Source organism: Pan troglodytes, chromosome 1, assembly GCF_028858775.2.
Source record: "Pan troglodytes isolate AG18354 chromosome 1, NHGRI_mPanTro3-v2.0_pri, whole genome shotgun sequence".
In the NCBI taxonomy this organism is placed as follows: domain Eukaryota; kingdom Metazoa; phylum Chordata; class Mammalia; order Primates; family Hominidae; genus Pan; species Pan troglodytes.
In genome coordinates this window covers 231343-245014 of record NC_072398.2, presented here as the reverse complement: position 1 = coordinate 245014, position 13672 = coordinate 231343, and the positions used below count along the sequence as shown (strand labels likewise).

The following is a 13672-nucleotide window of genomic DNA, read 5'->3' as shown; positions in this document are numbered from 1 at the left end:
ATTAAATTTTCCAATTAAAAAACATAGAGTGGCTGAGTGAATTAAAAAAAAAAGACCCAACTATATGTTGCCTACAAAGCACTCACTTCACCTATGAAGACACACATATACTGAAAGTAAAGGGATAGAAAAAGATACTCCAGGCAAATGGAAACCAAAGGAGAGCAGGAGCAGGTATACTTAGATAAAATAAACTTTAAAACCTTAAGTCAAAAATTGTAAAAAGAGACAAATAAGGTCACTACATAAAAATAAAGGGATCAATTCAGCAAAAAGATACAACAATTGTAAATATATATTCACCCAACATTGGGATACCTAAATATATAAAGCAATATTAATACAGGTAAAAGGAGACATAGGTTGCAATATAATAAGAGTAGGGGACTTAAACACCCCACTTTCAGCAATGGACAGATAATCCAGACAGAAAATCAATAAGGAAACATCAGACATAGACTAAACTCTAGACCAAATGGACCTAACACATGTACACAGGACATTCCATCCAACAGCAGAAGAATACATTATCTTATATATAGAAAACCCTAAGGACTACACTAAAAAAGTCTGTTAGAACTAATAAATTAATTCAGTAAAGTTGGAGGATCAATATACACAATCAGTAGCATTTCTACACAGTAACAGTAAACTATCCGGAAAACAAATCAAGAAAACAATCTCATTTACAATAGCTAAAAAAAGATAAAATACTTAAGAATAAATTTAACCAATGAGCTCTACACTAAAAACTATAAAACATTAATGAAAGAAATTGAAGAAGAAATGACTAAATGGAAAGATATTTCATTTTAATGGATTGGAGGAATCAATATTATTAAAATGTTCATGCTACCAGAGCAATCTACAGATTCAATGCAATCCCTATAAAAATTCCAATGACAGTTTTCACGAAATAGAAAAGACAATCCTTAAATACCTTTGGGGCAGAAAAAACAATCCCAAAATTTGTACAGAATCAGAAAGAAACTACTCAATGATAAGAAAGCAAATAACCCACTTAAATAATAGGCAAAGAATCTGAATAGACATTTCTCTAGGGAAGACGTACAAATGGCCAACAGATATATGCAAACATGCTTAAGATCACGAATCATCAGGGAAATGCAACTTACAACCACAATGAGATATTGCTTTCTGGCCGGGCCCTGTGGCTCATGCCCATAATCCCAGCACTCTGGGAGGCCGAGGCGTGTGGATCACCTGAGGAATTTGAGACAAGCCCGTCCAACATGGTGAAACCCTGTCTCTACTAAAAACAAAAATTATGCTGGGCGTGGTGGTGCGTTCCCATAATCCCAGGTACTCGGGAGGCAGAGGCAGGAGAATCGCTTGAACCCAGGAGGTGGAGGTTGCAGTGAGCCTAGATTGCGCCACTGCACTCCAGCCTGGGTGACAAGAACGAACCTCTGTTTCCTAAAAAAAAAAAAAAAAAAAAAAAAAAAAAAAAGATATTACCTTCCATCTGTTAGAATGGCTATTATCAAAAAGATGAAAGATAACTGTCATTGGTGAGGATGAGGAGAAAAGGGAAATCTTGCACATTGTTGGTGGGAATGTAAATTAGTACAGCTATTATAGACAACAGTATGGAAGCTCCTCATAAAACTTAAACAAAATTACCATATGATCCAGCACTCGCACTACTGGGTATATATCCAAAGTAATTGAAATCATTATGTTCAAGAGATGCCTGCACTCTCACGTTTATTGCAGCATTACTCACAATGGGTAAGATATGGAAACAACCATAATACCCATCAAGGATGAATGGTTAATAAAATTATGTTATTTGTGACAACATGGGTGAATCTAGACAGCCTTCTGCTACCTGAAATATGCCAGGCACAGGAAGACAAATACTTCATGTTATCCCTTATGTTTTGAATCTAAAAAAGTCGAACTCATAGAAAAAAGGAGTAGAATGGTGGTTATCAGAGGCTGGGAGAGGGGGGTGGAATGAGGAAAGAGGGTGGAATGTTGGTTAAAAGGTACATAGTTTTAGTTCAACAGGAGGAATGATTTCTTGTGACCTACTGCACAGAATGGTGACTGTGGTTAATAATAATGCATATTTCAAAATTCCTGCAGGAGTGGATTTTAAATGTTCTGACCACAAAGAAATCATAAAAGCATGGGAGGTGATGGATATGTTAATTAGCCTTATTTGATCATTTCACAATGTGTACATGAATTGAAACATCACATGGTACTCCATAAAGATATATAATTATTATTTGTCAATTAAAGATAAAATATTTTAAAAAGAAAAAAATATTAAAAACCTGGAAATAGACAAAAGAGATTACTAGGTGTCCTTCCCATGGAACTTGGCATTGTCTAGCAGACCTTTGTGGGATTATCTGTTTCCATTGGCACGTGCACCTTTATTAATTTTTATTGACTTGGCTATTTTGCAGCTTGGTAGGGAGGTAGAGGTTAACTTTTTTTTTTTTTTTTTTTTGAGACAGAGTCTCACTCTGTCACCCAGGCTGGAGTGCAGTGGTGTGGTCTTGTCTCACTGCAAACTCTGCCTCCCAGGTTCACGCCATTCTCCTGGCTCAGCCTCCCGAGTAGCTGGGACTACAAGTGCCCGCCATCATGCCCGGCTAATTTTTTTGTATTTTTAGTAGAGACGGGGTTTCACCGTGTTAGCCAGGATGGTCTCGATCTCCTGACCTCGTGATCCGGCTGCCTCAGCCTCCCAAAGTGCTGGGATTACAGGCGTGAGCCACAGCGCCCGGCCAAGGTTAACTTTTAGAAAACTAATAGTAATGAAAATGGTTTCTGTCTGAGAGCAAGACCAAGGATAGCAATGTAAGTAAAATTTGTCAAGAGACACAACCGATTTATCTCCGGCAAAGAAAAGATAACCCCGAAGTAGAAATCCCAACTTCCATTATCACAGTTTATTACTCAGGATATTAACCCAACTTTAATCTGTTAGCAACCTCTTTTCAGCCTTCATTTGGCTGAATTATTATTTTAAAAGTCTCTCGAAATTCTCCTTTTAATTAGTTGTAACATTGGTAACATTGTATAGGTCATTGACAAAGACCTTCCTTGACCAAACTTCAGTCAGGCGCCTCTGATTCCTGTTTTTGATTAGGCCTCCACCTTGGCCCCTATCCTGTCTTTGGCCTGTAAAGCCTAGTCTTAGCAAGCAGTCCTGCTAAGTCAGTTTAGTGTGAATTCCCCCAGCCTTGATATTGATCAAGTTACTCATTTCTCACCTTTGAATTTCTCACCTTTGATGTCCAAGTCTTTGGCCTCCAGTAAGTAGAATCTTTTAAGGCCTGTTTAGCATGTAGCCCCTACTCCTATTAGTAATTTTTCCTGCCTCCCTTCCTTCCTTCTTTCCTTCTCCCTTACCCTTAATGTCTCCTATTAGTAATTTTCTTTCTTTGAAAGGCGAGCTTCATCATAGCTCACTGAAGCCTCAAACTCCTGGGCAGAAGCGATCCTCCTGACTAGGCCTCCCAAAGCACTGGGATTACAGGCCTGAGCTGCCCCACTTGGCCCATTTTCTTAGTAATTTTCCATCCACTGATCCCCCCCACCCCCCACACTCTGCTCCTTGGCTTTAAATTTCTAGCTGTCTTTGTTGATTTGGAGTTGCGCCCAATCTCTCACCCCTATTGTAATAGTTTGAATAAAATTCCCCCTTGCTGTTTGAACAAGTATCAGAATAATTTTCTCTTTAAAGTTATTATCTTTCATCATTAGTTAATTGAATAAAATCTTGACACGTGGATTTTATATTTGTATGACATTCTTATTTTATTTTATTTTATTTTATTGTTTTGAGACAGAGTTTCACTCTTGTTGCCCAGGCTGGAGTGCAACGGCGCGATCTCGGCTCACCACAACCTCTGCCTCCCAGGTTCAAGCGATTCTCCTGCCTCAGCCTCCCGAGTAGCTGGGATTACAGGCATGTGCCACCATGCCCGGCTAATTTTGTATTTTTAGTAGAGACGGGGTTTCTCCATGTTGGTCAGGCTGGTCTCGAACTCCCGACCTCAGGTGATCCGCCCACCTCCCAACGTGGTGGCGGGATTACAGGCATGAGCCACCGCGCCCGGCTGCATGACATATATTTTAGTTTTTGAAAAATATTTCAGCAAAAGTCACTTTAGTGAGGCCTTACTTAACTGCACAGTCTAAAAATAGAACTTCTCCACCACTTCATTGCTTTTGGTTTTTCCTCGCACTCTGTACATGTGATTGTGCTGGTCATCTCCTTCACTAGCAAATCAGCTCACCAAGTTGGGGCTTTGTCTATTTACCGTTGTGTTCCCAGTGGACACTCGATGTTAAGATTCAACGAATGAATGCCTGGATGAGTGTATCTGGGCTCACAGGTAACCTCACAGCCCACCGGGAGGACACTGCCAGAGCTGCTCTGCAATGCGAGTCCCGGGCCTTCCCATTGGACGCTAAAGCACTCGTTAACTGCTGTGTAAACGCAGCCTGACTTCCCTCCCCTCAGGCGAGGCCCGCATCAGGCCCCTCTGACCTAGGACCTCCCGATCCGGCCGTTATCGCCAACCGTATCTGTGTGGTTTCGTGGAGGAAGCGCGGTGGACCTTGAGGGGAGGGTATGCGCAGGCACAATAAAGCAGAAAGCCGCTATAATAATGATGATAACGAAGAAAAACAAAAGCATCCATTTGTCACTTAGTGGCAAGCGTTTTTCCAGCTACTTTCCAAGTAGTAACTGCTTGCCAGAGTTTCCCCAGCTTGGGCCGGAAGGGGAGGCGGTAGCTCGTGCTTTGCCTTTCTCAGGCATTGTCCTGCATTTGCGGGGCCAGGCGCTGGCACACGGTCACTAACCCCTGGTCGTTAGCTTCGATTCCCGGCCTGGGAGAGCGCTATCGGCCACTCCTGGCTGTATTGCAGTCGCGGCTTTCTCCAGAGCTCCGCCGGGAACGGGAAGCGCTGAAACGTCGCGACCAGTCAGTAGGATTCCCACGGCCGCAACACGGATGTGACGCGGCAGGCTGGCACCAGTGGACACAAGTACGAGGTTAAGTGAGAACCGCTTGGCTTCCGAGTGTCAGGATGGCCGAGTGGTCTAAGGCGCCAGACTCAAGGTAAGCACCTTGCCTACGGGCTTTCTGGTCTCCGGATGGAGGCGTGGGTTCGAATCCCACTTCTGACACATTCGTTTTATTAGCATTTTATTCCCCGGAAGAAACCCCAGAATTTTCCCGGAGTCCGTTGGTATTTTATTGTCTTCTCCAGGAAGAAGGTTACAACTAGACTACTCATCTTTGCTGCCCGGTTTTCCCTGTCTGCCGCAGCAAGGGGGCTACCTACCAAGGGGAGGGAAGCAGTCGGCATATTCCCAAATGTTGCGAGAAAACCGCATCCAATCATGTTTCTACAGGATATACGTCACAGGATATTTATTTAGTATAGCATATTGCTAGACAATACATTATGTCTTCCCTGGTGGTCTAGTGGTTAGGATTCGGCGCTCTCACCGCCGCGGCCCGGGTTCGATTCCCGGTCAGGGAAGTAAATTGTTTTTAAAACTGCTTCCGCAGGGCTAACCATACGTGATGTTCCCGGAGTCAGCTGTGACTTGACTTCTAAACAAAGGGCAAAATGCACCTGGTATCCTCATTTTGCAGAGTAGTTACCTGAAATGGACTCTACTGCAGTTTATGAGCGCCGTATATGTAGTCAGTGTCTTTACTCATGATATCTTAAGAACGGAGAAAAAAATGCCAGCAGCACAAAATGATCGAAAAAGATAGCTCTGGGAATGCCAAAAATGGCTGGTCTTAAAATTATGTCACAGATTTCAAAAAGTCTCCCTAGGTGTCCAAAGGCCATTAGAATGGCACCTGTTGCCTAGAGGGGCGGGTCAGGGCCGGTCCTAGCTCCTTAACGACGCTTGAGTAATTGTCGCTATGGAAAGAGATCAGGTACTTCTCCCTCACCCCAGCATCTATGTTTTCATTTTTTAAATAAGTAGAGATAATTGAAATAATGCCACAACCAACCCTGGTTTCTCTTTACCTGCAATCAACACTGGTTAATATTTTGTCACATTCTCTCTCTCTCTCTCTTCCAAGGTAGATAGATAGGTAGATAGAGATAGATAGATAGATAGATAGATAGATAGATAGATAGATAGATAGATAGATAAATAGATAGAGATAGGTATACCTTCCCTATTCCACTTGAAAGTTGAGATCTGTATGGCCTGGCACGGTGGCTGACGCCTGTAATCCCAGCACTTTGGGAGGCCGAGGTGGGCGGATCACGAGGTCAGGAGATCGAGACCATCCTGGCTGACAGGGTGAAACCCCGTCTCTACTAAAAATACAAAAATTAGCTGAGCGTGGTGGCAGGCGCCTGTAGTCCCAGCTACTCAGGAGGCTGAGGCAGGAGAATGGCGTGAACCTGGGAGGCGGAGGTTGCAGTGAGCCGAGATCGCACCACTGCACTCCAGCCTGGGCGACAGAGCGAGACTCCGTCTCAAAAAAACAAAACAAAAAACAAAAAAAAAAAAAGAAAGTTGAGATCTGTAAAACTGTCCCCCCAACTTGAAAGTCACAGATATGACATTACTCCATGTCACACCTAAGAAAATTGACATTAACATGCTGTCATATGCTAGTCAACATATGAATTTTCCCCAATTGGCCTTAAAATGTCTTTTACAGCTGCTTTTAGTTTTTATTCTAAGTTTTTTATTGCCCATTTTTTAAATTTGGGAAGCCTGTGAAAAATATTTTAATAATTAAAAACTCCTAAACCACATTTTAAGTTCTATCTTCTTAACATTTTGTAATATTATGAGCCTATACACCTAATTTGTTATGGTTTTCCAAAGTTTTATTTCTCTCTGGGTACCTTTTTCAGATCTCCAGGCCAAGGCTATGTTATCATACACTCTACACGATCAGACGGAACCAGGTCCATGCACGTTTGTGTTTTCCACAATGTTTAAAATCAAATAGGCCTGTTTTAACTTCCTGAATTTCTGCTTCTTGTACTGCTGAAATGACTAGTTTGAAATAATTCAAATTGCTACAAATATTTATAGAAATTTTCTTCAATAATATTTATCTAGTGGTGGTAAGTTTGGTAAAATGGGCTGTTTGCCACATCCTTGTTCCTAGAACTGTACACATTCTGCTTGAATATGTGTGACTTTAAACTGTTCTTTTTTTTTTTTTTCTTTTTCTTTGAGACGGAGTTTCACCCTTGTTGCCCAGGCTGGAGTGCAATGGTGTGATCTTGGCTCACTGCAACCTCTGCCTCCCTGGTTCAAGCGATTCTCCTGCCTCAGCCTCCCGAGTAGCTGGGATTACAGGCATGCACCACCATGCCTGGCTAATTTTGTATTTTTAGTAGAGACAGGGTTTCTCCACATTGGCCAGGCTGTTCTCGAACTCCCAACCTCAGGAGATCTGCCTGCCTTGGCCTCCCAAAGTGCTAGGATTACAGGCGTGAGCCACCGAGCCTGGCCTAAACTGTTCTTTTATCAAAAATATTTTGACTGTCCTAGGTGTTGATTTGTAAATTAATCTTAATAGGTTAATTAGAATAGGTTCTAAATACTTTAGGTGGAGGGTTTGTTATTCCTTTGGTCCACTGTGGTTTCCAGTGTTGTGTTCTTAAGCAATGTGTCTTATTCCAGCATCCTGTCAATTATGCAAGGTCCAGGGTCCCATTGTTTAACCTTGCATTTTGTAAAAGAGATGTCTCTAGCTATAAATATAGGTAAGTGGAAACTAGTCTTGTTATATTTTGGTAAATAGGGAGTTGAGCTGACCATGTAACCTTATTCCATGACTCACTGGATGGTTGGGTCATGGAGAAAAACTAATTTGACATACCTAGGTCTGTTTTTGTGACTTTATCCATATTTATTTTAGTTCCTAGTGTTTCCCACCAGTCAATTGATTTAAATTGTATGGTGTCTCTACATCTCTGAAATAAAAGTTTGGATCATTCTGAATTTCCACTGGGCACATTGGAAAAACAACTTGATTTTGTACATATTTGGGTTTTCTAGTAAATTTTTCTAATATAGTCATGTTTTTTGGTTCTTTTTATGTAAATAATGTGCTAATAATCTCTGTCATTTTGTATGTGATTGTAAATGGTCCAAATACTGGGGTGAGTTAGATTGTAGCAGATTATAGGTCTGTAGTCTGTGAGTACATGTGAATATTAATTGTCCCCAAAAATCACATGTAATATTCACATGTACAAACAAAAGTTTTGTTGTAATTCATTAAAACAATACTTGTATCCAGCGGTGTCCAGGACCACCATGAGTTCCTGGAAGATGTTGACCCCAGCAAACAATAAATTTAGTAGGAATTTTGTATGTTGTTGTAGCTACTGTGATGATTAGGAATTGGTGTGGTTTTCATGGTTGTGTCCAAAATGAGCCTGTTTTAGTTTCTGTTACACGCCATCATAGAGTGAAGTTTCCAGTTATGATGACATATCTGTCTATGTTTTCTAGAAACTCTTTGCCTAAATGTGGTTTGTATATATTGTAGCCAAGCTCGCCATGGCTCACTGCAGCCTTGACCTCTGAGGCTCAAGTGATCCTCACACTTCAGCCTCACCAGCGGCTGGGACTACAAGCATGCACACAGATTTATTTAATATGTATACACAGGTGCATTCAGAATAAAGACCCAGCCTCCCAATGCCGTACAGAAGCTTATAGACCATCTTGAGGTTACAGAAATAATGGGGGCTTGGATCCTGGTAAAACAGGTTATGGGAGGGGGAGAAGAAGAATTCTATTTAAGGGGCAATAAATGATTACTAGGGAGAATGATTGGATCAGATAACAGAAATTAACTTGGAAATAGTTCTCTTTGGAATTTAAATAATCCTTGGATGCAGTCATTATCTTGAGAAAGGGTGTGTTACTATGATGGCTAATAGAAGGTGAATGAGAAAGGTGATAAGACCAGTTGAGAAACTACACAAATTTGTAGCCATGTTGTCTCAAGTGAATAAAGTATTTAATTATTCTGCTGATGGCTAGAAGCGATGTTGAGGTTAAAAATATGGGGTTAGTGGCAAGTAAAATTGGATTGAAGTACACTTTCCATTAATTTTATGGAGAATATTAATGCAATGACTAAAAGAAACAGTGTAGCACCAATATTGCAGAAAGTGTGGTAACAAATCTAGGTCTAGTGAGAATTTGGAGAAAGGCTGGAGATTGGGGTAATTGTAACTTTCCTCTTTTTTTCTCTAGTCCAGTAAGTATTTCTGTGTCCATTGGCCACGATGTTCTGTTGGGAGATCATGTTGTCATTTAGTTTAGTGCTCACCTTTGAGTTACACTATTTGTATCATTGTTTTCCATATCTTTTTTTTTTTGAGACGGAGTCTCGCTCTGTCGCCCAGGCTGGAGCGCAGGGGCGCGATCTCGGCTCACTGCAAGCTCCGCCTCCCGAGTTCAAGCGAGTCTCCTGCCTCAGCCTCCCGAGTAGCTGGGACTACGGGGCCCGCCACCACGCCCAGCTAGTTTTTGTATTTTTTGTAGAGACGGGGTTTCACTATGTTGGCCAGGCTGGTCTCGAATTCCTGACCTCGTGATCCGCCCGCCTCGGCCTCCCAAAGTGCTGGGATAACAGGCGTGAGCCACCGCGCCCTGCTTCCACATCCTTTATGACCATAAAGGCAGTTGATTAAGGTAAGAGTAGGGGTTGCTCTTATAAAGACTTTCTCTCTTATTTAAATTAAAACACCCCAGGTTAAGAGCTTGTTGGAATGCGCTCGTTTTGTCTAAGGTTTTAAGTTCTCTTTTTCGTAGTCCATTTAATCTCTCCTTATATTCTGCTGCACTGGGATTATAAGGTATGCAGAAATTCCATTGTATAACCCATTTATCTGCTAATGCTTCTGTATTCTTTGATGTAAAATTAGTTTCCTGGTTACTTTCAATTATTTTAGAAGCTCCATAGTACGCTGCCCAATTTTCTATGGCTAAGATGGTGTATTTGGCAAATGGGCGGCTCGCCGCTATTGCTATGGCAGTCTCTGTATATGTATCCACTGTTGTTATGGCATATTTTTGTTGGTTGGAGTGATTTAATGGTCCTATAAAATCTATCTGTAGGCAGAAGTTAAAGGTGTTGGGTTTGTGTGTATCTATGCTTTAGTGTATCCATATTTCTCCAGGTTAGTTTTACATTGCTCACAATTAGCTATATGCCTTTTAAATTTGATGTCGTTACCTTTTGATTTGTCTTAACAGCCACCTGAACAGTGAGTGTGTGCCTAAATGTCCTTTCTGCTTATGTAATTATAAGAATGTTTGTAGAGCGTAAGCTGCTCACAGCGCCTGTTTAATTTTAAATTCATCTTGCTGTTTTATTATGGCTACTGGGGGTATTTGGGGTATCTCCCATTCATAGTCTGATTTTCTTCTGAGTTGTAGAGGTGGCGATGAATGTCTTCATGAGTTGTGCGGATTTCTGTGTAGCTTTAATTTGGGTACATTTTATGTGTCAATTGTTATGTTCCTTGTTAATTCATCTAATTATCTATTAAATTGGTGGCCTTTGAATGATCTTTTTATTTTTTGTTTTTTGAGATAGGATCCTTCTCTGTCACTCAGCCTTGAGTGTAGTGGCGTGATCTCAGCTCACCGCAGCCTCAACCTTCTGGGCTCAAACTATTCTCCTGCCTCAGCCTTCCAAGTAGCTAGGACTACAGGCGTGTGCCACCACGTATGGCTAATTTTTTTTCTTATCTTTTGTAGAGACAGGGGTCTTGCTATGTTGCCCAGGCTGGTCTCCAACTCCTGTGCTTAAGCAGTCTTCTCACTTCAGCCTCCTAAAGTGTTGAGATTACAGGCATGAGCCACTGTGCCTGGCCTAAGTTATCTTTTTGGTATGCTGATATGTGTCATAAATATCTTAATTCTGTTTGATGATTTATATAGTTCCTCTCAGTAAGATTCGGACCATATGTCATTGTCATTAATTTTAAAATTATTTTGTTTCCATTTGTGTGATTATGGGGCTATGTTGTTGTGACTGCTCATGAATTTGTAAATATATACACATATATATATTCTTTTGATTTTCTGATACTGTGTCCAAATGCTCTAACAACTGCAATCAGTTCTGCATGCTGTGGAGAGAGTAATTCATTTGACTCCTTCAGGATTATATGGTCCTGGAGTCTGAGTGCTTCTGCTGTTCAATGGGTCTGGCCTTTGGGTCATGGAAGCTGATCCTTCCATAAACCAGGTGTTTGGCAAGACATTAAACGAGACCAGGACCCATTTTCCTATATTGTCACAGATTTTTCTTGTCTTCAGAATAAATTCTGGCAAGTCTATTTTTGTCTTGTGAATCTGCTCCATGAGAAGACCTGGTTGACCCTCAAAGCTGGTGTCTCCACCCTGGATGTATCCATTCCATGTGAGCAGTTTTGGACCAATTTGGATACCTGTCAGTTTTCCAGGACTCAATTTTATCCAGTGAAGAAAAGGCATATGACATTTTTTGTAATGTTGTTGTTGCCAGTCAGATGCTTAGTGGTTAGGGCTTCATGTGTAAGCCGTATGTATTTTTGAATGGGCCGTATTTGTTGTTCGAGTATGGGAATTGTGTTATCTGAAATCCAACCAGTAGGAAAGATTTAGAATCCAATTTCTATGTCCATAATGATCATGTTCTATATTCATCACTCATCAGAACTTTCAACCCAAGTTGTGAATCTGAAGATGGGTAATGCAGTGATTGAAATGTGCTAATGTAGTCTTTGAGTGTTTCAAGTTCTTGTCCATAGGTGAAGTCTTGGGATTTTCTAGATATATTGGTTCCAAGATGATGTTTAAGTAAGGTGTATGCTGTCTCCAATATGCAGATAAAACTGTTAGTCTTTGTTCCTCCTGTTTGTTTTTGTCAGCTTAAGGGCTTTTATTTCATCTGTTACTGTGGTTGAGATTTTTCTCCCTTCTGATGACCATCGGACTCCTAAGAATTTGCGGTTGGTGTCTGGGCTTGTGTTTTTATCTATATTAATAGTCTATCCCAATAATCTTAAATGTGTTATTAATTGGGATTTTTTCGTGTTTAATTTGTTCCCTAGTCATTATTTACCATTGTGATGTTATCTGTGTATAATATTATTAGTGACTTGTAGCATGATGTGTCTCCCACCAGGTTACTTAAGGGGATGCATCTGCTGCCTGAACCCTGAGGCTGAGCAGTGAGCCAAAGCCATGGTGCCCAGCCTAGGAGCAGGGGTCCCTGAGAGCCCAAACATCCCGTGGAGTATCTGAGAACCTTCCGAGAAAAACAGTCTCATTGCTTAAACACAGTAGGCAAAGAGCCAGAAAATTAGCTTAAGCAGTTTAGAAATGAGAGGTGGTGTGGATCTCTAGAGCTATCCTACCACCATCCAGGAGTCCCTGTATGTAAGTCCAAATACATTCATTTACTTCTCAAGCTGGACTTGTCCAAGTCATTCTTTGGTTCTTGGTTTCTTTCCAGTTTGGGGGATGCACATCACGGTCCCACGTTTTTCTTGTTATAGATGTATATTTTGATTGGTCTATGTGTGATGATAAAATGGAATGAACTATTACTGAACTATTTAGATGTCCCTGTGGTAATGTTTCGAATTGGTATTGTTTACCTTCCCATGTAAAGTTGGTATATTCCTGGCTTTCTTTCTTTATTGGTTTGGCAAAGAACACATGTGACATGTCTATGATTGTATAGTATTTGTCATTACGATTAATGATCTTATTAACTAGCTCTTCTACATCTGGTAATGCTCTTGGCATTTTAGTTGAGACTTTATTTAAATTTCTATAGTCCATAGTTAATCTATAGCTCCTGTTTGTTTTTAAGACAGGCCATACTGAACTATTAAAGTTATTTGAAATGACAATTGTAATAATATCTTCCTTGAGGAGTTCTACAATCTTTGCTGTTATTTCTGTAAGTCCTTCCTTTAATGAGTACTGTTTGGTGCATGTAGCCTGCTGTGGTGTAGACAGTGTTATGGACTTCATTTTAATTTGTACTAGGTTAGAAAATTTTAGTTCCTTTAGTTTCCTTTAATATAAGTTAAAAAGATTTGGAATAAAATTCATTCCTGTAATGTCTTATAATTTGGGTGAGCAGTAAAAAGTGCATAGAGCAGTATAGAAGCAGAGGCAAGAAAGCTTCAAGTTTATTTACCTCTGAGTCCTTCTGTATGAATGTTTATTGCGGGATCTGGCCAGCAGCCCGCAATGCAGTGGGGCTCTCTCTTTGTTCCCAGGCAGATCGGCAGGTCAAGAAATAATAGACACACACAAGATAGTGAAGGCTGGGTCCAGGGGGGTCGCCGCCTTCTGGTCCCGCCGTGCCAACAATGCACGGGATATACCAGCATTTATTATTAAGTTTAGTGAGGGCGGGGGTAGGTTAGTGAGGGATTTAGGGTCGTTTGATTATGAGGTGAGATGGTCACATGGGGATGAAGTAATTCTTTAACATAACATCTGTATGCAGAAGTACAGTATACAGAGGTAAGAATTTACAATATAGTGTGTGCATCAGTAATTTCTAACAGAGCCTTAAAACAGAAATACAGTATTTCCATTACCTATGATTAGCAAGATATTAATCAGCAGTAACAGTTGCAGGAA

The 13672-nt window shown here is 40.8% G+C and overlaps 2 non-coding genes across 2 annotated transcripts; both read left to right on the top strand.

Moving 5' to 3' along the window:
- The first annotated feature begins 5076 nt into the window (after window positions 1-5076).
- Window positions 5077-5182, top strand: TRNAL-CAA (transfer RNA leucine (anticodon CAA)). Its single transcript has 2 exons — window positions 5077-5114; window positions 5137-5182. It is a non-coding gene; the product is annotated as a tRNA-Leu (tRNA).
- Window positions 5183-5469: 287 nt separating this feature from the next.
- On the top strand, window positions 5470-5541 carry TRNAE-CUC (transfer RNA glutamic acid (anticodon CUC)). Its single transcript has one exon. It is a non-coding gene; the product is annotated as a tRNA-Glu (tRNA).
- The last annotated feature ends 8131 nt before the right edge of the window (window positions 5542-13672 follow it).